The sequence below is a fragment of the Microcebus murinus genome, chromosome 3 (assembly GCF_040939455.1).
Source record: "Microcebus murinus isolate Inina chromosome 3, M.murinus_Inina_mat1.0, whole genome shotgun sequence".
Lineage (NCBI taxonomy): Eukaryota > Metazoa > Chordata > Mammalia > Primates > Cheirogaleidae > Microcebus > Microcebus murinus.
The window spans coordinates 56,716,751-56,741,940 of NC_134106.1; the positions used below are offsets into that span (position 1 = coordinate 56,716,751).

At 36.7% G+C, this 25,190-nt stretch overlaps 1 non-coding gene across 1 annotated transcript; it reads right to left on the bottom strand.

Moving 5' to 3' along the window:
* Positions 1 to 2,624: 2,624 nt before the first annotated feature.
* Positions 2,625 to 2,839, bottom strand: LOC142870237 (small nucleolar RNA U3). Its single transcript, XR_012918676.1, has one exon. It is a non-coding gene; the product is annotated as a small nucleolar RNA U3 (small nucleolar RNA).
* Between the last annotated feature and the right edge of the window lie 22,351 nt (positions 2,840 to 25,190).

The window sequence follows — 25,190 nt, forward strand, 5'->3', positions numbered from 1 at the left end:
ATAAAATGGATCAAAGAACCTAAACATAAGACCTAAAGCTATACAACTGTTAGAAGAAAACATAAGGGAAAAAAGATCATGACATTAGATTTGGAAAAGATTTCTTGGATATGACACCAAAGTATAGGCAAGAAAAGTATAAATAGACAAATTGGATTGCACCAAAATTAAGAACTTCTGTGCATCGAAGTATGTAATCAATAGAAAAGACAATCTAAAGAGTATAGAAAATATTTGCAAATCTTATATATGATAAGGGGTTAGTGTCCAGAATATATAAAGACTTCCTACAACTCAACAACAAAATGCAAATAATTCAATTCAAAAATGGTCAAAGGACTTGAATAGACATTTCTCTAAAGAAGATATATAAATGAAAAACAAGTATATAAAAAGATGCACAACATCACTAGTCATTGGGGAAATACAAATCAAAACTATGATAAGATATTACCTCACACCTATTAGGGTGGCTACTATCAAAAACAAAACAAAACAGAAAATAACAACTGTTGGTGACGATGTAGAGACATTGAAACCCTTCTGCACTGTTGGTGGGAATGTAAAATGGTGCAGCCACTATGGAAAACAGTATGGCAGTTTCTCAAAACATTAAACATGGAATTATCATATGATTCAATAATACCACTTCTGGGTATATACCCAAAAGGATTGAAAGCAGGATCTTGAAAAGATATGTGCACACCCATTTTCTTAGCTATTCACAATAGTTAACTATTCACAATAGTTAAGAGGTGGAAGCAACCCAAGAATCCATTGACAGGTGTTTGGATAAACAATATGCTCGTAATATTCAATGGAATATTATTTAACTTTAAAGGAAATTCTGGCACATGCTAAAACATGCATGGACATTATGCTGTGTAAAATAAGCTAGTCACAAAAAGTCAAATACTGTATGATTCTACTTTTATGAGGTAACTAGAGTAGTCAGATTCATAAAGACAGAAAGTAGAATGGTGGTTGCCAGGGGCTGGACATAGGGAAGAAATGGAAAGTTGTTTAAAGGGTACAAAGTTTCACTTGCAAGATGAGAAAGTCCTGGATATTAGTTGTGAAACAATGTAAATATACTTAATGTTACTGAACTATGCACTTAAAAATTATTGAGATGATACATTTTATGTTGTGTATGTGTGTGTTTAACCAGAATTAAAACAAAAAAAAGATTCTTCTCACAAATAGAGATCTTCAAAGCAGTTTCTCTAACTTTTAAAACAATAAATTTCAATATTTCTGTTTAGAAGCTCTTTTCAATAATTGTAATTTTCTGAAAGTTTAAAATTTAAATTGTTTTGGTGTTACTGCCATCAAATACTTTAATTAAAGATTTTCAATTTTTCATGCTCAAAATGCAACCAAAATTTAGAGGAACTATTAAAAATTTTAATACAATTCTAAGACACATTGATTTACAAAGTAGTTCTTCAAAGGCACAAACATTTCTAAAATCTGATAACAGAAAACAAAGAGAAAAAGCAGCTGCTACCAACCTAAAGGGGTTTTTTAAAATTTAACAACATAATCAATTTAAAAATTTTGTACTGATGTTATTCTGTGTGTATATATACAATATTTATAAATGTTGACAACTGCTGATTCTATTTGATTCTTAGATTACTGTACATTTGAGTATAATTATGAATTTGTGTACAACAAAATTAATGTTATATTTTTCTGCTCTATAAGTTTCTTGTAATAATTTAATAAGAAAAATTGTTATTACCATAGTACTGAGATTCCTTAAAATTCAGATTATCAACAAACACACAAGTAATTTTATTTTCAATGTTTAACTTGTTACTTGAACTTATAATAGCATTGACAATAATGTCAAATATTTTCCTTCACTAGGATAAATTTTCAAAAGCATTACTATAATTCTGAATGTTAAAAAATAGAAAAGATCAAACCTTTGTTCCTTTATTGGAATAAGCTCAACTAACTTTCAGTTGGGATCATTTGAGGACACCAATATAAAATGTTTTTATAAAATTTTTCTTATATGAATGGTGCCAATACATTAATACCTATTGCTTCCATTTGTTTGCACACACCAAATTAACATTGAATTAAAGTGAAGTTTAATTAACTTAGAAGAATAGTTATTTGATCTAAGTGGAAAGCCATACACCATGGATTACTAAGTAAATGCACCTTCTGCCGTTGGACATGGCAAATTGGGCACAATATTCTTAAAATAACTTCTCATTCTTGTTAATAGTGCTGATACTTTTCCAGCAGATGTGTATCTTCTTGTTTGCATGTGGTCAGTGATGTCACTGTGGCCCCCATAGTGGACAAATATCATTGACTTTCCTAAGTTGCTTGGAGCATCTTACACGCCACAGCATGGGCCATGGCACAACTGGCTGGTTTACCAAGCAGCTAGCATAAGCACCAACACGAACTTCTGCCCTTACCGGAAAACATAAATGATGATAGATAACCCTCAAGTCTAGTTTCATGTGCCTCCTACAGCTTCTCCCATTTACGTTGCCTTCCAGGCAGATATTTGAGTTTGCAGTCTCTGGTTCTAAAATGTTTTTGCCATCAAACCTTGTTAAGGTAGATAATATTAAGTTTCTTTTTTGTTTTTTCTTACTGAGTCTGCATCTTCTCCCTCTTACTCTTCCTGAGGAAGAGAAGAAAGGGTATCAATGGCAAATCACAGTTTGCAACGAAGCAATACCAAGGGCCATCTCCGAGCTTGGGAGAGAATGCTGTGCCTACGCCTTGTGGTTTCTGGTGCTCTGCACAGTGTATAAAAACTTCTCTAGCAATGCCCTGTAGAAATGATCCCTGAAAGTGTAGTTTTCATATTAGTTTGTGATACTTTAATTTCTCTAAGTCATTTGAAATGCCTCCCCTTCCTGCAGAGGAAGTTGAAAATGCAGCTAATAAAAGGCATCATAGGAATTTGGGCCTAGATTTGTCTGGTTCCAAGGCTCACATTCTGTACAAGGCTCTGTGCTTCTTCCCTTTATACCTAAGCACTGTTGAGAACACAGATGATGGATGATAATAAGAGTTGCTGTTCGTTGAGAGCTGCCAGGTCCTGCGGTAAGCATTTTAGGTTCTGAAGCACTTCAAAGTTTCAAAGTTATTGTTTGCTACTAAGCTTGGATAATTTTTGTGCAGCAATCAATAATTAATACATAATTATAAACATTCATTCCTTCAACCAACCCATCAACTTTATTCAGCTTCCATTGCTGCCTATGAAACTTAAACATGGAGAACAGGTGAGTCTTAGGGATCTATGTATTCAAGACCCCTAAGAGTTGGAGTTCTCTTTTTAAGTTTGTAAATGCAGATGTTGGTTTTATTCTCCAAGTCACATGCTTGACTAATATGAGTCTAACCCTAAGAGATGGATCAGTATTTGGCCATAGAATCAGGTTGCTGAGCCTTACAAGGCTGAAGCCCATACCCTAAGTGATTGTTGGGTCCAGGAAGCTAATGATTGCCTATGAGGCTAAGACAAGCCTCAGGCCATTTCTTCAGTGAACTTACCTGCTTTTGCGCGTAAAATTCATCAACATGGCCACCTGGGAGTAAAATTCAGAGCTCTGGGGAACGTAACTCTCATGGGATCTTGAATATGCAAAGCCCTGTGACTCACATGTTTTTTTTTTGTTTGTTTAAATTTCTTGGGCAGCAATGAAGGCTGAATGAGGTTGGGGAGGGTGGTAGGTGGTTAAAGGAATTGAATCTATTTGGTTGCATTAATTATTGACTGCTGCATAAAAATTAACCAAACTTAGCAGCTTAAAACAACAAACATTTATTGTCTCTCAGTTTCTATGGGTCAGGAACCTGGGTATAGCTTAGTAGAGGGCCTCTGGCTTAGGAGCTCTCACAAGGCTGCCATCAAGATGTCATATGGGGCTGAGGTTATCTAAGGTTCAACTCGGACAGGATCACTCCCATGGCTGGTGGCAGGCCTCAGATCCTCACCACATGGGCCTTTCCATAGGGCAGCCCACAGCATGACAGCTTCCTGGGTCTAGATCCAATGAGAGACCAGGAGAGTGAGAGAGCATGCCCAAGTCTTTGGGTGCCATAGTTTTTTTGTAACCTAATCTCAGAAGTGACATATCACTTTTTGTCATATGTATTCATTAGAAATGAGACACTGGGGCCAGACTGTGCTCAAAGTGAGTAGATTACACAAGGGCATGAATACTTAGAGCCAGGGATGATGCCTTTCTCAACCCTTCTTGTTGTTTTTCAAAATTGTCATGGCTTTTTGCAAGTGAATGTTAGAATCTGGTTGTCAAATTCAATAGGAAATTCTATTCATATTTTTAATGGGAATGCATTAAATTTATAATTTAATTTAGGGAATTCTAATATAATTACATGATTCAATTTCATCCAGAAACATATGAGCCCCTTCATCTATTCAGTTCTTCTTTTATGTCCATTAACATTATAGTTTTCTTAATTTATCTTGCACATTTCTTATTAGTTTTATTTTTAAGTACTTTATCATTATTTTTCCTTTGTTAATGGAATACATTTTCTAAGTAGTTTTCTGCTATTGCTATGAATAAGAAAATAACTTAATTTTCTTGTGCTGATCTTTTATTGGGCCAATTTAATAAACTGTCTTAATAGTTTTAATATGCATTTCAATATATTCTGAGAGATTTTCTGGTTAGACAATGATATCATCTGCAAACAATGGCAGTTTTGTTTATTCCTTTCCAATATTTACACTTCATTTCTCTTTCTTGTTGCGTTAAATTTTCTAGAACTCCCAGGACAATGTTGAATAGTAGAAGTGATAGCCGATATCCTTATCTCGTTTCTGATTTAAATGGGATTTCTTCTAAAGTTTCACCATAAAGTATGGGGCTTACTATTATTATAGAATAAAAGATCAAAGAGTTAGAATTTTACAAATAAAACTTTTGTTCTTTATTTAATGTATTATATAGAGGAAGAAATGAAGGGAACAAGTAATAATTCAGTCCTTTTACACATCAAAATCATTGGATCACTTTAATATAAAAAAAGCTCAACCTAAATGGCCCTTCAAAACTTGTCTCATGGTCAGCATGTAAGGTAGGGGGCTCGTGATGTCATGAGACCCATGACACTCAAAAAGGAAGAGGAAAGTGGCACTTGTGTAGTAACTTAGACAACTTCAAAAGACTTGTTTAAAAAAGGCCTTGATAACACAGATGATATTTATCCAGAAAAGTATTTTGAAAGATACCACAACATCTTTTCCAAGGAAATAAAACATTAAAAACCTACAAGAGTATTATAAAGTTGGTCCAGGGGAGTGAAATATTAAGTAATTCTTTGCTGAGTTGTTAACATTTAGAATACATGACATGCAGTTTTATTACTGAGTCTGCTTTATTCACTACAATGGATTCTAGTTAAGTAGGTTTATCTCTATAGATTTTGAAGAATTTTAAAAACAAAAAAATTTATTTTGAATGTATCAATCTTTTTAGCATCTAGTAATTATGCCACTTCCCCATTCAGCTACTAATGTGATGAGCTACATTAATAGATCCCTAATGTCAAATCATGTTTATATTCCTGGGATATATCTTGGTCATGATTCTCCTGCTGTATCCAGTTTTGTTAATATTCACTAAGAGTTTTTAATTTTTGTTCATAGTCGATGGGTGAATATTTGGGAAGATTTTCATCATCTCTTCCTTAATAGTACAATATAATTTTTGCATAAAATCTGGGTTTGGTATCTTTTATAGGAGACCTTGAACTACTTTTTCATTTCTCTGTGATTATTGTGACTTCTACTTCAAGTCAATTTTTGTAATTTCCATAAAATTATCCATTTTGTCAAGTTTATAAAATTTACTTCTACATTTAAAAAACCTCCTCTTCAACCATATTTATATCCTTTTGGATAACTAAATTTATCCTCTACCACTGCTCTGTTCATTTCCTTCAGATACTTTATTCCTTTGAAACTTTGCCTTGGTAATGGTGGCTAAGGTTTATGGGTGATTTGAATCTGTCTGATTGTTAAATAGTTTTTTATTTATCTAACACTAACTGGTTCATTACCTTATTCTGCTTGCTCTCCCTGCCTCCCTGAATCACTGACCCATGGCAGAATAAAATGGCAGAATAAAATAGCAGGATACCTGAATTCACATCCTGGTTGCAGAACTGATAAGCTTTGTGGAACTAAGTCTCAAACTCATGCCATCCTATGAACAACCCAATCCTTCCAAAGTGAGAAAACATGACAATATGGGTGAGTGGCCCCAGGTGGGGAAGGTAAGCCATAGTGAAGTTTGGTCTGTAATCTTCCCCTGGTCTGAAGGGCAAAAGTGTAAAAAATACTGTTACAAATTGAATTGTCTCCCCCCTCCTCTACCTCCAGATTCATATGTGATCTTATTTAGAAATAGAGTTGTTGCAGATATAATTTGTTAAGATGAGGTCATCCTGGAGTAAGGTCGGCCCCTAATCTGACATGACTGGTTTCCTTATAAAAAAGGTAAATTTGGAGGCAGATGGACACATGGAGAATGCCATATGAAGATGAAGGTAAATATTCTACAAGCCAAAGAACCCCAAAGAATTGTCATAAAACTACTAAAAGCTAAGGGAGAGGTATGGAAGAGATTCTTCCTCACAGCCAACAGAAGGAACTATCTCTAATGGTACCTTAATCTTGGATGTCTACCCTCCAGGACTGTGAGATAATACATTTCTGTTGATGGCTGGGCTCAGTGGTTCATGCCTGTAATCCCAGAAATTTGGAAGGCTGAGGTAAGGGGATTGCTTGAGGCTAGGAATTTGAGAACAGCCTGGGCAGCACAAAGAGATCCCATCTCTACAAAAAAATTAAAAAAAAAAAATTAGCCTGGCCTTGTGGTGCATGCCTGTAGTCCCAGCTTCCCACCTACTTGGAGGCTGGAGCAGACGGATCACTTGAGCCCAGGAGTTTGAGGCTACAATGAGCTATGATCTTGCCACTGCACTCTAGCCTGGGTAACAGAGGGAGACCCTATCTCCAAACAAGCAAGCAAACAAACAAATAAATAACAAATTTCTGTTGTGTAAGCCACTCAATTTGTGGTACTTAGTTACAATAGCCCTAGCAAATGAATACAAGCACTAAACTAGACTGTTTACGTTTCTAGATACTGCAGGATTTTATGATTCTAATCTTTGTAAACTATTACAGGCTATCTTTGTTAGCTTTTACTGCGATAGTGGTGCATTACTAACAACACCCAAATTCAGTAGCCTAAACCAAACATTCATTTTTCAGTCATGGATCTGTGGCTATGACTCTGTTTAATGCTTCTGTACTGGATTTGGTTCCAGTATGTGGGAAAGATCCAGGTCCGCTCTTTGTGTCTCCTCATTTTGCCACCAAGACTGAAGGAGCACTACTTCTGAGACACGTTATCCTCAAGTGGAAATCAGGAACTCAGAAGGTGAAGCCAAATCATGAGAGTGGTCACAGAACGTATGTTCACTCACTTTCCATTGGCCAAAACGAGTCATATGACCAAGCCCAAAGTCAGCTGAGAAAGGGCAGAAGTAGCAGAGTTAGGAAAGTATACTCTCAAAGTGTGAACAAAGAATTATTAACAAATATACAATCTACTCACAGACACTAAGCTTGAATGAAGCTTGCGTGGTTTTTTTTTTACAAGACACATTTATACATTGATTAAATAATTGATCACATGTATAATAATCAAAATTTAGCAGAAGTCTTCTGAACAATCAATTCTATTTTTAGTAGTGTTAGATAAGCTATTCCCTTTTCCTAAAATGCCCTCCCCACCTGTCTCTCTTTTTATTCTTTCAAAACCTGCATTGCCTATCGTGGGCTTTGCATATATCAAGTAGTAATAAGTGTTTGTTAAATTTTTTGTTGAATTTAACATTTTCTTCTTGATGTGACTTTTAAAAAATGCAGCCTTTCAAATGGTAGTCATTCAAAAGAGTGACTGAATTAAATTTAGGACAAAAAAAGAACATCTCTGAAAATATCTATTGATGGAGACTCAGACAACAATTCCTGATGGAAGGGATTACAAACAAAAAATCAAAATACTATTCTCTAATATTCCCTAATATCTTTAAAAGTCAATAACCTAGCCCTAAATTCATTAATGTCTATCTTTTTTATTCAGTACATTTTGTTTGAGCTTAATTAATCCTTGCTACTTTTATTTGATATCTTTTGTAGGAATTAAAGAAAAGCTTAACACATTTTATTTTTTATCTAACCAGAACTTCTAGGTGGTGAATCCCAGGCATGTGTATGATGAAAGTGTTCCTCAGGTGATTCTGATGCACAACTCTTATTAAATACCATGTTGATAAACCCTCAGGAAGTCTCTTAGTCCTATAGGGAAGTGAAAGATGGTCTCTCTCATTCTTCTAGGTTCTTTGGCTGAGCTATGAATTAAATTGACATATCACAGATTAACAGGAGAAAAGGTATACAGATTTATTAAGTGCAAAGGACTATCATGTGAAAGAAAAATGAATACCCCCAAACACATGAGATCTAGAAGCTCATATGCACTCCTCAAAGGGTAGAGAGGATATAGACAACTTAGAGGAGAGTAAATGAGCTTTAGGAAAGAGGAATTGGCCCTCAGAAGAATAGGTGACAGCCTGGGACAGAGTCTGTCTGGTGTCGACTCCCATTCTCTTCTGCTATGATAGGAACCAATCTTCCCTGGTCCATGAGGTTCCCGAAGGTGGGGATTCATGACAACGGGCTCCCCCTGGAGGGCCCATCTTTAGGCAGATAAGGGGAGCTTAGAGTCAGCCCCTCCTTGCATTTGTGGTTGTCTAAGTGCCCTCAGTTTGAAGTAATCAGCAGAACAAAGTGGCATATTTTGGGATGGCATTTCCTGCTCTCAGGTAATAAAAGTTGCCTCTGAGCAGCCCTCTTCCTGATGCAGATACTTTTACTAATGTAGATTTCCTTTATAGATGTAAATTTCTTCTACAAAAAGACAGCTTTTCAGAGTTACTCCTGTGTCTGCCCTTTCTCAGAATAACTGGCTTGAAATATGCCAAAGAAGTGTATAGTTTAGGGTAGCATATTCTGGTCACCTACAGTCATATTTTGAGATGATGTGTCCTGATCCCTGACCCTTCCCCAGAACAAAGGTGTGAGTTGGGAGGCCACGTTCAGTCCTGTTTCTCATCCTACTCTTCAGTTCAGTCCTGTTTCTCATCCTACTCTTCAAATCCCTGCTTCATGTAGCTCACCAAAATGGAAGGGCATAAGTTTCGAGTTCTAGAAACATGAGTTTGGATTCTGGCTGTGCCATTTACTACCTATGTGACTACAAGACATTACTCTCCATTTCTCTCTCTTTTACAATGTAAAACAGAGCTAGTGATAAGACCCACCTTATGTTAAGTGACAAAGACTCAAACTCTGTAAAACAATTTCAAGAGGTTTATTCTGAGCCAAATGTGTGTGTGCATGTGGCAGGCATGGAGCACATGGCCTCAAGAGGTCCCGAGAAAATGTGCCCCCGTAGCTGGGTTACAGCTTGGTTCCCCATATTCATGGAGACAGGAATTATAGGTAAGACCCTAAGTCAACATGTAAAGGGCATACATTGGTTTGGTTGGAAAAGGAAGGACGTCTCAAAGGGAGGGGGCTTACATGTTACAGGTGGGGTTAAAGATTCTTTGATTTGTCATTGGTTAAAGAAATGAAGCTTTGTCTAAAGGCTTGGAATGTTTTAACCTAAGATAAGGATGTATGTTAATCAGAGACAAACCACCAGACATTTACCAAAATGCAAGTGATCTGTTAAATAAATTGATGGCATACAGGTGTGGTTTAAGCTTTGTCTTGTATAGCCTTAGGCTTGTTAATGATTTAGCATCGTATTGTTACAAATAACATCCCCCAAAAGAGATGGGGGAGTGATGAGGCAGGTCTGACATCCCTTCAAATAGCCAGCAGCTCAGCTTTAGGGTTTTCTGGGGTCTCCTTGGCCAACAAGGGGTCCATTCCACCAGCTGAGTGGCTTAAGATTTTATTTTAGTTCACACTCATGAAGTTGTTGTAAGGATTAAATGAATGATATATGTATAGGGCTGGCACATGGCAGGTGTTAAATGAACATTTGCTCCCATCCTTGGCAGGGAATGGTACCTAGACCCAGAGAGCAACTGGATCCTGAAGGAAGAGAACTCTGTAGAAGAACCTGGATTTTCCCTGCTGGTAGTCAATCATTCCCTCCATATCCATAAACAACTTGTACACCTCAGGCAGAGCCACTGTGCATAGGTAAATTTTGACCATCCATGCTCCTGGCTTGATGAGAACCACTTAATGTTGACTATTTTTAAGATCTGAAAAGTCTGTGGGGCTGAGGGTGTGACACTGGATAACTAAGATTTCATAGTTTTCTGAGTGTGGTTTTTTTAATCCAGTAACTACTATTACTGGAGCTTTTTCTGCTTATTATTTAAGCTGCTGAACTTTGAACTGGGTGTCATCCTTTTCTGCAAAGGTTCCACTGAGGGATCCTTGGTACCTCATGAAAATGCTGGTCAGTCTGGCCATGTCCTATAACTAAAACCCTTACCCCAGGCCCTGCACAGCATTCGGTATGTGTAATAGAACTTAAATGTTCATTTTCCTAGAATTAAAACTACAATGGAGGAAATTACAACTGGCTTAACATATTGCTAATTTCTTCTTTAGCTGAGCAGAGAGGTACTTAAAAATACTTGAATTGAGTTGAATGGAATTTGGCCCACAGCCAAAGGGCCCTAGCACAACCATTCCTATCTTCCTTGAGGCAATAACTATTATAGTTCATGGGAATGCAAATACATTCAGCCCTCCATATTCATGAGTTCCTGCATATGGGGATGCGACCAACCTCAGACTGAAAATATGCAGAGAAAAAGTTGGGTTGCATCTGTACTGAACATATACAAACCTTTTTTGTCATTATTCCTTAAACAACACAACTATTTACATAGCATTTACATTCTGTTAGGTATTATAAGTAATCTAGAAATTATTTAAAGTATGCAGGAGGATAGGCATAGTTTATATTCAAATATTAATTACTATACCAATTTATATAAGGGACTTGAGCATCTGTAGATTTTGGTATCTGTGGGAATCCTGGAACAAACCTCCTATGGATCCCAAGTGACAACTGTATTTACTGAAGATAGAAACCCTTCTTTTACACAAGAGAAGCAGGACGATAAAGACCCAAGAAGATGGAGGGTATGGTGTTTGGGAATAATTAGTTGCTAAAACAGCAGCAACATAATAAATAGTCTAGACTAGAAGAATTTAATAAAAGGTATCCCTAGACTTCTGTTTCCTCATGCTGTAAGCTCAGTTTTAATTTTATTATTTTTATTTTTTAATTTTTCTTTCTTTCTTTCTTTTGAAACTGGGTTTCACTCTGTTGCCCAGGCTAGAGTGCTGTGGCATCAGCCTAGCTCACAGCAACTTCAAATTCCTGGGCTCAAGCGATCCCCCTGCCTTGGCCTCATGAGTAGCTGGGACTATAGGCACTCACCATGGCCATGCCTGGCTAGTTTTAATTTTAAACAAACCAATTTTTCAAATTATGTGAGATTCTGTAATACTACAAAGACTTCTGTTTTGCAGTTTTAAAATTGAGATATAATCCACATAACAAAAAATTAATCACTTTAAAATAAATAATTCAGTGGCATTTAGTACATTTGCAATGTTATGCAACCACCAATTACATCAAGTTTCAAAATATTTTCATCATCCCAAAAGAAAACCCTGTACCCATTAAACAGTGTCTTAGTCATCTCAGGCTGCTATAACAAAATACCATAGACTGGGTGGCTTAAATGACATTTATTTCTCACAGTTCTAGAAGTTGTGAAATCCAAGATCAGGGTGCTGGTGTCGTTCAATTCTTGCTGAAGGCCCTCTTCCTGGCTTACGGATGGCTGCCTTCTTGCTGTAGAAGAGAAAAACTAATTTTCTCCTCTACCTTTCATGAGTTCTTAGCTGGGACTCCCTGTAAAAAAAAACTAAGAGAAAACCAAACAGAAGTTTAATGATGTATATATACCTCCTGTATACTTGGAGTTGACCCAGAGTGATGAGTAAATCTCTAGAATTGATCTCAAAGTGTTGCCTTAGACTTTAGAATTAAATACCACTGTTCTCTGAAATAAAGAAGGGTGTGGGGAATGGCCTGGTTAATAGGGAGATGGCCCAGAAAAGCACCATAACAAGGGTGAAGTTTGTTACTCCGAGTTAAGTTGATGCCTTCTCCATTGATAAAGAGTCTCTGGTGGATTAATCATCCTCTTCCTGATGCAGAGAGGGAGATACGCTTACAAACAAAAATTTCCTTTATAGATATAAATTTCTCTTACCAAAGGATAACTTTTTAGAACTTCTCCTGTGCCAGCAATTTCTCAAAATAACCAGTTCAAAATAATCCTTATGCCAAAGGTGCATTTGCTCGTCGTCCTGCAGTCATGTTTTATGGTAGCCTGTCCTGACCCCCATCAGTGCTGTAGCCTCGCATGGTGAAGAGAGAACTACCTCCAGTCTCTTCCTTCTCTCATACGGACACTAATACCATCATGAGGGCCTGATATAGATTGAATGTTGCAGTCCTCCAAAAAATTCCTATATGGAAGCCCTAATTCTCAATGTGGTGGTATTTGGAGTTGGGGCTTTGGGGAGGTAATTAGGTGATGAGGGTGGAGCCCTCATGAATGGGATTAGTGCCCTTATATGAAGAGACATGAGAGATGATCTATTTTCCCACTGCATGAGGACACCACAAGGAGAAAGCCATCTGCAAGCCAGGAAAGTGGCCTCACCAGACACCAAGTCTGCTGGCACTTTTACCTTGGACTTGCAACCTCCAGAACTGTGAGAAATAAATGTCTGTCCTTTAAGGCACCCAGTCTATGCTAATTTTTTTATAGCCATCCTAGTGATTAACACAGGGCATGACCCTCACGCCCTCATCTAAACCTCCAGCAATCACTCCCCATTCTCCATTTTTTCCAGCCCCTGGCAACCACCATTCTGCTGTTTTGTCTTTATGAATTTACCTATTCTGAATATTTAATGAAAAAGGAATTGTACAATAGTGGCCTTTTGTGTCTGGCTTCTTTCACTCACAATGTTTTCAATGTTTATCCATTCTGTAGCATGTATCAATATTTTGTTCCTTTTTATTGCCAAATAATATTCCATTGTAGGAATATGCCACATTTTTTTTATTCACTTATCATTAGTTGATGGACATTTTGATGTTTTCAGCTATTATGAATAATGTTGCTATGAACATTCATGTACAAATTTATGAGTGTACATATATTTTTAATTCTCTTGGAGGTATATAAATATATAATATATATGTATATATAGCTATTCCTGGATCCTATAACTCTATGTTTAACTTGTTGAGGAACTGCCAAACTGTTTTCCATAGTGGCTGCACTATTTTGAATTCTCAACAGCAATACATTATGAAGATTTTGATTTCTCTACATCCTCACCAACAGTTGTCATTATCTGTTTTATCATTATTATTATTATATTATTATAGCTATCCTAGTGTGTGTTGAAGTGGTATCTCATTGAGGTTTTGATTTATATTTCCCTATAGTAATAGTGTAAAGCATTTTTAAATGTGCTTATTGGCCTGGCCATTTGTATATCTTGGGAGAAATGTCTATTCAAATCAATTGTGCATTTTTAAATTGGATTATTTGTCATTTTATTGTTGAAGAATTATTTATATATTTTGGATACTAGACCTTTATTAGATATATGATTTGCAAATGTTTTCTCCCATTCTGTGAGGTGTCTTTTCACTTTCTTGACAGTGTCCTTTGATACATAAAGCTTTTATTTTGGTGAAGTCCAATATATCTCATTTTCTTTGATTTCTTATACCTTTGATGTCATATCTAAGAAAACACTGCCTAATACAAACTCACAAAGATTTACACCTATGTTTCCTTCTAAGATTTTTAAAGTTTTAGCTTTTACATTTAGATCTTTGACCCATTTTAAGTTAATTTTTATACATGATGTGAAGAATCCAACTTAATCTTTTTGAATGTGGATATCTAGTTTTCATAGCATCATTTATTGAAAAGACTATTTTTCCTCATTGAATAGTCTTGAAACCCTTGTCAAAAATCAGTTGACCACAGGTATAGGGTTTAGTTTTGAACTTACAATTCCATTCCATTGATCTTTCTGCTATCCTTATGCTGATTTCGCACTGTCTTGATTATTGTGGCTTTATAGTAAGTCTGGAAAACAGCAAGTGTGTGTCCTCCAACTTTATTCTCCCTTTTCAAAATATTCAAAGTCTCTTGCATTTTATGTAATTTAGGATCCACTTATTAATTTCTGAAATAAGGCAGCTGGAATTTGATAAGAATTGCATTGAATCTATACATTGCTTTGGGGGACATTGTCATCTTAAAAATATTATGTCTTCCAGTCCATAAATGTGGGATGTCTTTCCCATTACTTAAGACTTCTTTAATTTTTTTCAACAATGTTTTATAGTTTTTGGTGTACATCTTACATTTCCTTGGTTAAATTTACTCTTAAGTATTTTATTCTTTTGATGCTGTTGTAAAGGGCATTGTTTCTTAATTTAACTTTGGAATTGTTCATCGGTAGTATATAGAAATACAACTGATTTTGTATATTGATTGTGTACACTACCACTTTGCTGAACTCAATTATTAGCTCTATCATGTTTTTCTGTGTGATTTCATGGAGTTTTCATAAGATAATGTCATCTGAAAATTAAAATAGCTTTACTTCTTTCTAGTCTGGATGCATTTAATTTTTTAAATTTCCTAATTGTTCTGGCTAGAATCTCTACTGCTATGTTGAATAGACGTGCTGAGAATCTCTAGTGCTAAGTTGAGTGGAAGATATCTTTGTCTTATTCCTGATCTTAACATGAAAGCTTTTTAGTCTTTCACTATTAAATATGATGCTAGCTTTGAGTTTTTCATAAGGGTCCTTTAAAAAGTTGAGGAAGTTCTTTCCATTCCAAGTTTGTTGAGTGTTTTTATCATGAAAGAATGTTGGATTTTGCCAATTCTTTCTGCATCAATTGAGATGATCATGTGGTTTTTTTCCCTCTATTCTATTAATATGGTACATTTTATTGATTGATTTTCATATATTAAGCCACCATTATGGGTATAAATCTCACTGGATTGTGATGTAAAATCCTTTTTATGTGCTGCTGGATTCAGTTTGCTAGTACTTTGTTGAGGAGTTTTGCGATTATATTCATAAGGAATATCGGTCTATAATTTTCTTGTCTTGTGATATCTTTATCTTGCTTTTGTAACAGTAATATTGGCCTCACAGAATGAATTAGGAAGTTTTTACTTTTCTTTCATATTTTTGAAAGGGTTTGAGAAGGATTAGTATTCATTCTTTTTTAAACTTTTGGCAGAATTCATCATGGCTCTGGGTTTTTCTTTGATGGAAGTTTTATTGATTACTAAATCAATCTCTGGGTTTTTCTTTGATGGAAGTTTTATTGATTACTAAATCAATCTCTATACTTGTTATATACCTATTCAAATTTTCTATTTCTTCTAGAGTCAGTTGTGGTAATTTGTGTGTTTCTAGGAATTTATTCATGTCGTGTAAGTTTATTTAATTTGTTGGACAAAATTTTTAATAAATCCCCTTATAATCCTTTTTCTTTCTGTGAGGTCAGTGGTAATGCATCCTCTTTCATTCCTGATTTTAGTAATTTAAGACTTCCCTCTTTTTTTCTTGGTCAGTCTTGCTAAAGGTTTGTCAGTGTTGTTACTATTTTCAAATAACCAAATTTTTATTTCATTGATTCCCTGTATTATTTTTCTATTCTCTACTCCGTTTATCACCATTATAATCTTTATTTTTTTTCTTGCTTGGAGTTTAGTTTTCACTTCTTTACTAGTGTCTTAAGTTGAAAGGTTAAGATATTGATTTAAGATCTTCATTACTTTTTTAATATAGGTTTTTTCCACTATCAATTTCTAAGCACTGTTTTCACTACATCTAATAAATTTTTATTTGTTGTAATTTTTGCTGTTGTTCAGGTTCTTTTCTTTTCTTTCAGCACTTTGAAAATGTCTTCCCACTGCCTTTTGGCCTCTGTAGTTTCTGGTGAGAAATCAGTGTGTTAATCTCATGAGCAGCCCTTGTATATAGGTCACTTTTCTGTTGTTGCTTTCAAGATTTTTTTCTCTATCTTTGCCTTTCAACAGTTTGATTATAATGTGTCTCCATGTGGATCTCTTTGAGTTCATCCTACTTGGAGTTCACAGAGTTTCTTAGCTTCTTAAACATAAAATTGTTTATTTTATTTTTAGAATCAAATTTGAGAAGTTTATGATCATCACTTATTCAATTTTTTTTTCTATTCCTTCCTCTCACTGCTCTCCTCTAGAACTTAGGTCATGTATATGTTGGTGCTTGATAGTGTCTCATAGGTCTCTTAGGCTCTATTTATTTTTCTTTTTCTTCCTCAGACTGAATAATTTCAACTGAACATTTTTCAAGCTCACTAATTTGTTTGGTTTCTCTTGAATGTGCTATTGAAGCACTATAGTGAATTTTTAATTTAAGTTCCAGAATATTCTCTATTTAATGAGATATTGTTCTTCTGATTTCCTTTAGCCCTTTGAATACATTTTAAATAGCTGATTAACAAGTCTTTGTCTAGTAAGTACAATGTCTGGAAATCCTCATGGATAGTTTCTATTGATTACTTTATTTTCCCTGTGTATGGAACACAATTTCTTATTTCTTTGAATGCCTTGTAATTTTTTATTGAAAACTGCATATTTTGGATATAATGTGGCAACTCTGGAATTCAGATTATCTTCTCTCCTTCAGGATTTCTTTTTGCTGCTTGTTGTAGTTTTGGTCTTTGTTTTTTTAGTGACTTTTCTGAACTAATTATGTAAAGTCTGTTTTCTTTGTCATATATGGCAACTGAAGTTTCTGTTTTGTTAGTTTAGTGGTCACCTAATGATTAGACAGAGATCTCCTTAAACACCTGAAATCAAAATTCTTCCTTTCTTTGCCAAGGGACTCTATGTGTGTTTTGAGGCTGCCTTCAACATTCAGCCTAACCATTTACAACATTATCTTGGGCTTCACTTTCTTCTTGTGCAGAGTCCTATGGTCAGTAAGAATTAGGAGAGCAGAGCCTATTCAGATCTTTCTTGAGCATGTGCACAGCTCTGAGCAAGCATGTGGATTTCTAGAGTCCCAAGAATATGTAGGGGGGTTTCAAATCTCCTCATATCCCAGTCTATCTTTTCAAGTTTTGAGGTTAGTTTATTGTTTTCCCAATTGTTATCCACTGCCTCAGTCAGCTGTAGCAAACATTTGCCTATAAATGCTTTTTGACAAATGCTTCCATGGGTAGATGCTTTAGCAGCAACAGAGAAATGACCTATGTACAAGGGTTACTCATAAGATTAACAGCTGGTTTCTTACCAGAAACCATGGAGGCCAAAAGGCAGTGGGAAGACATATTCAAAGTGCTGAAAGAAAAAAAAAACTGAACAAAAAAATACAACAAATAAAAATTTATTGGATGCAGTGAAAACAGTGCTTATAGGAAAATTTAATATTGAGTCAAGCAAGACAAAGGTAAGCCTTTCAAGCAATCTTCCAGGTAGCCACCAAGTAGGTTAAATAACACAATTTGTGTGTGTGTATATGTGTGTGTGTGTGTGTGAGAGAGAGAGAGAGAGAGAGAGAGAAAGAGAGAGAATGAGAATGAGGTCCATTCTACTCCTGCTGGTACTGGGAATATGGGCTATTATTTTCAAGGTTACTGCTGAGCTGAGGGGCAGGGCTTGGATTAGGGTGAATTGAAACATCACACCTCATTGTTGTTATGTAATTTTTCTTGAATAAGTGCTCCTTATGCTACTGTGTCTTTAATTAATTTTCAGAGTTCCAAAAAAGTTACAGTAGTTTTTGACAGTTTTTTTTTCATTGCTTTCAGGGAGGGGCAAAACTTCAGAGTTCCTTACTCTGCCATTTTTGCTGATGTCTTATTTACTCTTGAATACCCATATCCATACTGGACATTTGAAGATGTTTTTCAGTATTTCAAGCAATTGCATATCCATTTTCTCATTTTATTCTTATAATAAACTTTGGAGCTGAGAAGTAAATATCCCTTTTATAGAAGAGGAATTTAAGATGTCCTGCAGGCAGTTACTCTATCTTCTGTGTGCCCCAGCTCCTCTGTCATCACATTAATTGTGATTAATCTATTTTTATAGCTAGACCATAAACTCCAAGACTGAATGGATTAATGGATAATGTTACTTGCATCCTTCAATCCAAGCACTTAGCATAGCTCTTGGAACAAAGTTCATATTTTTGTAATTTAAAAAAATGAATAAAGATTAAATTTAACATCTAAGACCTCTTTTCTGATGAAATAATTTGTGGACCCCTACAGTGTTAGACCTGGAAGTGTCCTCGTGGGAGGGGAATGGATGACGCAGGACTTAGCTGCCTACACCAATGCTTCAATAAAACCAGTTCCCCATTAGTGCCCCCTCACCCAATGTTCGTTTATCAAATATTAATTGAGCTCCTGCTATGTGTCAGGCCTGGTAATAGGAGCTATAAACATAGAAATTAATGGAGTCTTTGCCATGGAATTTACAGTCATGAGACAGAGAATAAACAAATGACAAAGCATATCGTTTCAAGTGGAAGTAAATGCTAAGAAAAAAACAAGAATGAATCAGAACAAGGTAGGAGGGCACTGGGAGAAAGAAAATTATTTCAGACAGGGTTACCAGAGATGTCCCCTCTGAGATGACATTTAATCAACGATATGAATGAAGTGAAGGTCAGGCCATTTGAGGATATAGGGGGAAATGTTCCAAGCAAAGGGAGCAGCAAGTGCCAAGACTCTGAGCTGAGAGCATGATTCAGGAGGAATGATAAGACCACAGTGGCAGGAGTGAACGAGCAAGGGCCCTGGGAGAGAGTGGTGGAGATCCACAGCATGGAGCCACGCAATGCTTTGTGGATCAGTGGGGCCACTTTAGATTTGCCTTGAATAAATGGCTCTATGGCTAAAAAAACACTTGAAAAACTTACTTTATATTAGAATTTATCATTATATACTTACTTGCTTCTTTCATCCTTCTTTTCTTCTTTTCCTTTTCTATCTTTCCTTCCTTTTCTTCCCTTATTCCTTCCTCTTTTCGCTTCCTTGTCTTCCTTCCTTCCTTCCTTCCTTCCTTCCTTCCTTCCTTCCTTCCTTCCTTCCTTCCTTCCTTCCTTCCATCCTTTTTTCCCCTTTCTTACTTTTCTTTCTGTTTGTCTTCCCTACCAACAGGGTCTGGTACATGTCTTCTTTACCTATGATTAACAGCACCTGGCACATGGATGTTTCTCAAATGATTTTTTTTGGAATGAGTGAGAAAATTGAGACCCAGAAAGGTAAAGCAGCATTTTCAAGGTTACACAGATAGTTTGTGGCAGAGCCAGAGCCAGAGCCAAATCTATTTTCAGTTCATTTTCTGCTGCTTTACCACATCAGTAGCACGGAATCAAAAACAGATCCAAACAATTTTACAATTAATGTGTGTGGCTTGTTGTTTCCTGTTACTCACTCCAAGTATAATCCAGTCACACAATCACAGAGCTAAGACATTAGCAGAAGAGTACCTATTGTTCCATTGAGTTAAAGTGAAAGGTTTCATGGTGACAGCATCAAAGATACCCTCTGTTGTAAAGAACCAAAGGGTGTGGAGGGGATAGACAATTGGTGCAGTGACTTGTGTCAGGGAAGGACGGTTTGGTTGCAACCTTTCAATGAGAAGAAGAGAGATAAGGGGGAAATATTGTCTAGAAATTGATAAGTTTTCAAAGTAGAAAATGCCACATTTTCTATTTTGCAGATGCAGAAGCCAGAAAGCAGACAGAATCAGAAAACACACCATTCAGAATGACCCACAGTGATCTGGAGAACTTTAATGTGATTGGCCAAGGCTTGAAGCATCTCTTCTAGCGCTAGCCTGTGTGGTCATCAGTGTACCCACACAATGTGCATCAAATTCAGGCAGATCCAGGACCTGAAATGGATGCGGAAAGCCAGGCCACATGTACTGAGATTGAGAGTGTTCCCACCCACGCCCAGCTCCGAGTCAATCCCCATTGCAAATCTGGGTACCACCCAAGATGAAGAGAGGGCAAGTTGTTACAGCAGGCAGGGCAAGCCAGAGACCCCAAAGGAAAGTCCCCAAGCCAGCCTAGGTCTTCCTCTATGACTGATGTTCCTACCAGCTCAGCTGCTGTAGAAATATCTTGTGCAACTGCTACAAGTCAACAGGAGAGGAGGCAACTGCAGAGTGGATGGAGTGGTTGGAAGTGGGCACTTGTCCAGAGCTCCAGTGCAGCAGCCTCTAACCCTGATGGCAGCATCCACATGAACTCTGTGGGTGGAACACCAGGCACTCAGTGCACAGAGGCTGCTTCCCTGCAGCAGAAGATCCTGAAGCTAACAGAACAGACAGAAATTGTACAAACAGCCCAAATGATGACATTGACAAGTACTTGAAGCTTGCCAACAGTGCAGGCAAGTAGCAGGCTATCCACATCAAACAAGTCTTTGACAGGAAGAACCAGGAATCTGCCCAAACCATCTTTCAGGTACAAAAGAAGCTTGAGCACTACCACCGGAAGTTTCAGGAGGTGAAGCAGAATGGGATTCTGTAGTAACCAAAGGACATCTTCAGGGACATGCACCAGAGTTTAAAGGATGGGGGAGAAAATGTGACCAGTTCCAGTGAGAGCGTGATCAATGTTGCCAAAGGTGGGCTATCTGGCTTCTCCTAGGCCACTCAGTGGAGAAAGCCCAGAGAGATCACCTCATTGATTTGGAATAAACTTGGCAGTGTAGAAGACATCTCTGACCTGATGTCATAAGGAATCATGTAACCTTAGAGCTGGAAAGGACCTTAGAGATTATGCCAATACTGACTCCCAGAGAAGGTGAGCAAGTTGCACACCATCACACCGATCACAGCAAGGTAGAAATGTGCACCCAGTTCTCCATGCTTCTCGCCCCATACTGGATCCTTTTCACCCAACTGAATGTAGAATGGTGGAGTGTAAAATTGGATGTAAGTAACCATCAACTGGCATTCTGAATTGATAAAGCAGAGACTTTCAAGGTCAAGGACTGATCCAATGGACCACTGCTAGAGCTTAGTATGCCTTTGTGCAAACCAGAAAAAGATGCCCTTTCCACTGAGTGGACTCAGGGCACAGAAAGGCTATCAGCTTGGCACAAGGCATGAGTGGGGGCTGAGATTTTATGTGTGTGTGTGTGTATGGTATATACTTTTATAAAACATATCTTTTGTTCTGAAGTTTGCTTTCCTTGCTTATCAATGTGACATACTTTGATAATTGAAGTACTTCTTCCTACATATATAATTGAGGTACTTCTTCCTTTTTAGTTGCTTAATTGTGTTCCATTGTTTGGATATGCCACGATTTCTTATCATGTATATTAATATATATATATAAAATCTCCCTGATTTTTTCACTTCATTAGACTGGAATACAAAATAAGGTCACATCCCTTTTACTATTCACAGTAAATATTACTGAGTCCATAAATCAACCCTTTATGAGAATTTGATTCTTGTTTTTACAATATCCTCCCAGAAAAAAAAAACAAAACAGGATTCCCCAAGACATTTCTGTATGCCACACCCTGTTCTGTTTGTTTTTGTGTAGCTAAGAGAGTCAGAACTCAGATGCACTCACTTGAGGCTAGAGGACTTCACCTCTGTTACTTGACCTGGTTCCTCCAGGACGTGTAGCTGGGCTCTGTGGCTGTCACTGCTTAAACCGTGCAACCCAGAGACACCAAAAGCCTCTCTTCTCTGCTGTTTTCTCTAATACCAGAATGCATTTTTTTCTCCATATCTTGTGCAAAAGGCCAATTCTGGCTGCTTTTCTGGCTAGAGGAGGAACTGAGGCTGCTGCCTAGAACCTGGGACTCCAATACATTGCCTAGGCTCTTCTCAGTCAGGAAAGAGGAGGAAGGTCTGGCCACCTACCATCTCGCCTCTATATGGCCAGGACAGTTCACTTCCACCACCGTCTCTTCCTTACAGCCTCTCCCACATGGCCCAAGAGCTTTCCTCCTGCAGACCCAAGGCTGCCCATTTCCTACATGAGTATGTCTGAGACTCAGAATAACCACTGTCTTGTCCTTATGGTTTTCCACAGACAATCTCCCCAGCAAAAATAATCTGAGCTTGGAATCTTCCCAAGGTGTGGATTGTTTCCTCTTCTACCTGATTTCTTTGATACATATACACAGAAAGTATTCTAACAACCTTGTACACTGTTGGAATGTTCAACAAATGCTCTGGCACTGAGCAGAGGGTATATTGAACATCTGTGACTTTACAGTGTATTCTCAGAATTGGTTAAAATATACTTTAACATATGCCAATATCCCATTAACAAATTCTATATAAGATTATTTTAAGACATTCTGCATTTAGGAAAATATCTATACCACACTATTAATAGTAGAATTAGGGATAATAGTAAATGTGAGATTTCTGTTTTCTATACTTTGTATGGTTTGAGTTTTCTTTTTTTATAACAATATATATTACTTTTGTAATTATAGACAAAACTTAAAGGCATTAAAAATACATACTTCCTGTGCTATGCCTAAACATTATACATGTATATACATATGTATACATATCCTGGTTCCTGAAGGTAGTATTTGATGTGGAAAAAGAGAGAGAGAGAGAGCTCAGATGAGCAGGAGCTCTGGACACACCTGAGCTTGGATGGTGATGTTATCAACAGGGGAAAAACTGGTGAAAAGGCCAAGGAGTCAAAGACAAGGCTTAGCAACTTCAACTCCTCAAACCTTTCTTACTAAGTGGTGGCTTCCATTTTACTTTACCTACTTTATAGAAAGTCTTAGTCTTTTTCTCTCAATGCTCCCAGTCCTCTAATTTTCCCAGTGCACTTAATTACTGGTTAATTAACATTGCACGTGGTTTCATTAGGTCAACTGTACTGCTACAACCTAGCTTTTGGCTTTGCCATGTATGTCACTTCCTGTCCCAGCCCCCCAGTGCACTCGCGAGCGCGTGCGCACACACACACGTGTGCGCACACACACAAACGTGGAAACAATCTGAATATTCTAACTTATTCAATAAACCATGCAAAAGATTAATTACACATTTTAAACTAAAATTTCCTAGGTGTAATTTGAGTTCAACCTTCCCCTGTGCATTTCTCTTTACAAGTGTAGTTGGTCAGCACGACACTTGACTTTACTTAGCATGATGTCATCTTCTTGGCCCGGTGCCTCTGGCTGTTCTCCTGGCAGAAGCTCAAACAAATATCAGGCAGACCTATAATCAGGAGAGGGGAAAATGGTTCTGTGGAATCAACTGAATCAACCTATATTTATTACAATGCAATTCTGGGCAGAATGCAGTAAAGGCTGAAGAATCTGAGAAACCTCAAGATGCTTACAAAGTTAGAGTGTTTATTTGAATTCTTAAATTAAGTCACTAATCCAATTTCCAGTTTTACAGTTTATGCTCCTGGCTAATTTGATAGACAATGGTATCTCATTGTTTTTAGATGGAATTTCTTTGATTACTGATGAGGATGAGCATTTTAAAACACATTTTATTGCTATTTGTATTTCTTTTTTGTTAATTGGCTATTTGTGTATTTTTCCCATTATCTTTTGAGATACTAGTTGTTTTTTCCTTATTAAAATGTAACAGTGCTTTATATTAAGGATCTTGAACTTTTGTTTGCTATATTCATCATAAACATTTTTCCTGGTTTAACTTAGTTTTGTTAATGATTTTTTCTGACATCCAAATGTTTAAATTTTAATGCAAAAATATCTATCAATCTTTTCCTTTTGAATATCATCTACTGCTTTTCTTGTTAGCATAGGAAAGCCTCCACCATTATGAAATCAGATGCATTTTTATCAATGTTTTCTTTCAGTTTTTAACTTTTTGAATTTAATTCTTTAGTCCTTCCACATTGTATTTTGGAATATAGCGTGAGATAAAAATCTAAATAAATGATTTTCCCTAATAGTTGAGTCTTCTATTCATTGTTATTGACTACTTCACACTTTTCTCATTTATGAATTTTTAAAACATTACAAAAATAATATAGGCTCATTTTTAAAATCAGAAAATGTAGATAATTGAAAGAAAGGGGAAAACACTTACATTGTCTTTCCCCTCTGAATTAAATGTTAGTAGTTTGCTTTGTCCCTGCAGATATTTCCTTCTATGGATATATGTATATATCCATATCCTCCAAACCATATTGCAAGATGAGTTTGTAGCCTGATGTTTTCCATCCAGTTATATATCTTAACTCTCTTTCCAAGTCAATCAATATACTTTTACAGCACAATTTCCTATTTAACTTTGCCTTGAAATATATTATGCTTCCAGGAAAGTGCACATTTCATAAGTAAACAGCCAGATGAATTTTTACCAACTGAACACATCCGTGTCACAAGCCACCAAGAAACAGAATATTACTAGCACCCAAAGGTCCTGTAAATGGTTCTTTCCAGTTGTCTTTCTCCCCCAAGTATAACCACTATTTTTCTATCCTGATGTCTAACAACATAGATTCATTCCACAGCACCATTTTTGATAGCTATAGAGTGTTCCATCATACATATATATGTGTCATAATATACTTAGTTTAGGTTAAATTGTGTTCCATCAAAAGGCATATTGAAATCTTAACCCCTAGTACCTGTGAATTTGGAAATTGGGTGTTTGCAGATATATTCAGATTAAGATGAGATCTTTAGAGGGGGTCCTAATCCAATAGGACTGGTGTCTTTCTAAGAGGAAAAGACCATAGGACAACAGACACACAGGGAGAACACGACGTGGCAACAGAGGCAGAAACTGGGATAATATAGCTGCAAACTAAAGAATGCCACTCATTGATGGCCACCAGCAGAAGGTAGAAAGAGACAAGGAAGGATTCTATCCTGAGTTGCAGGGGAGCATGCCTTTGTGGATACCTTGATTTTAGACTTTAGCTTCCAGAACTAGAA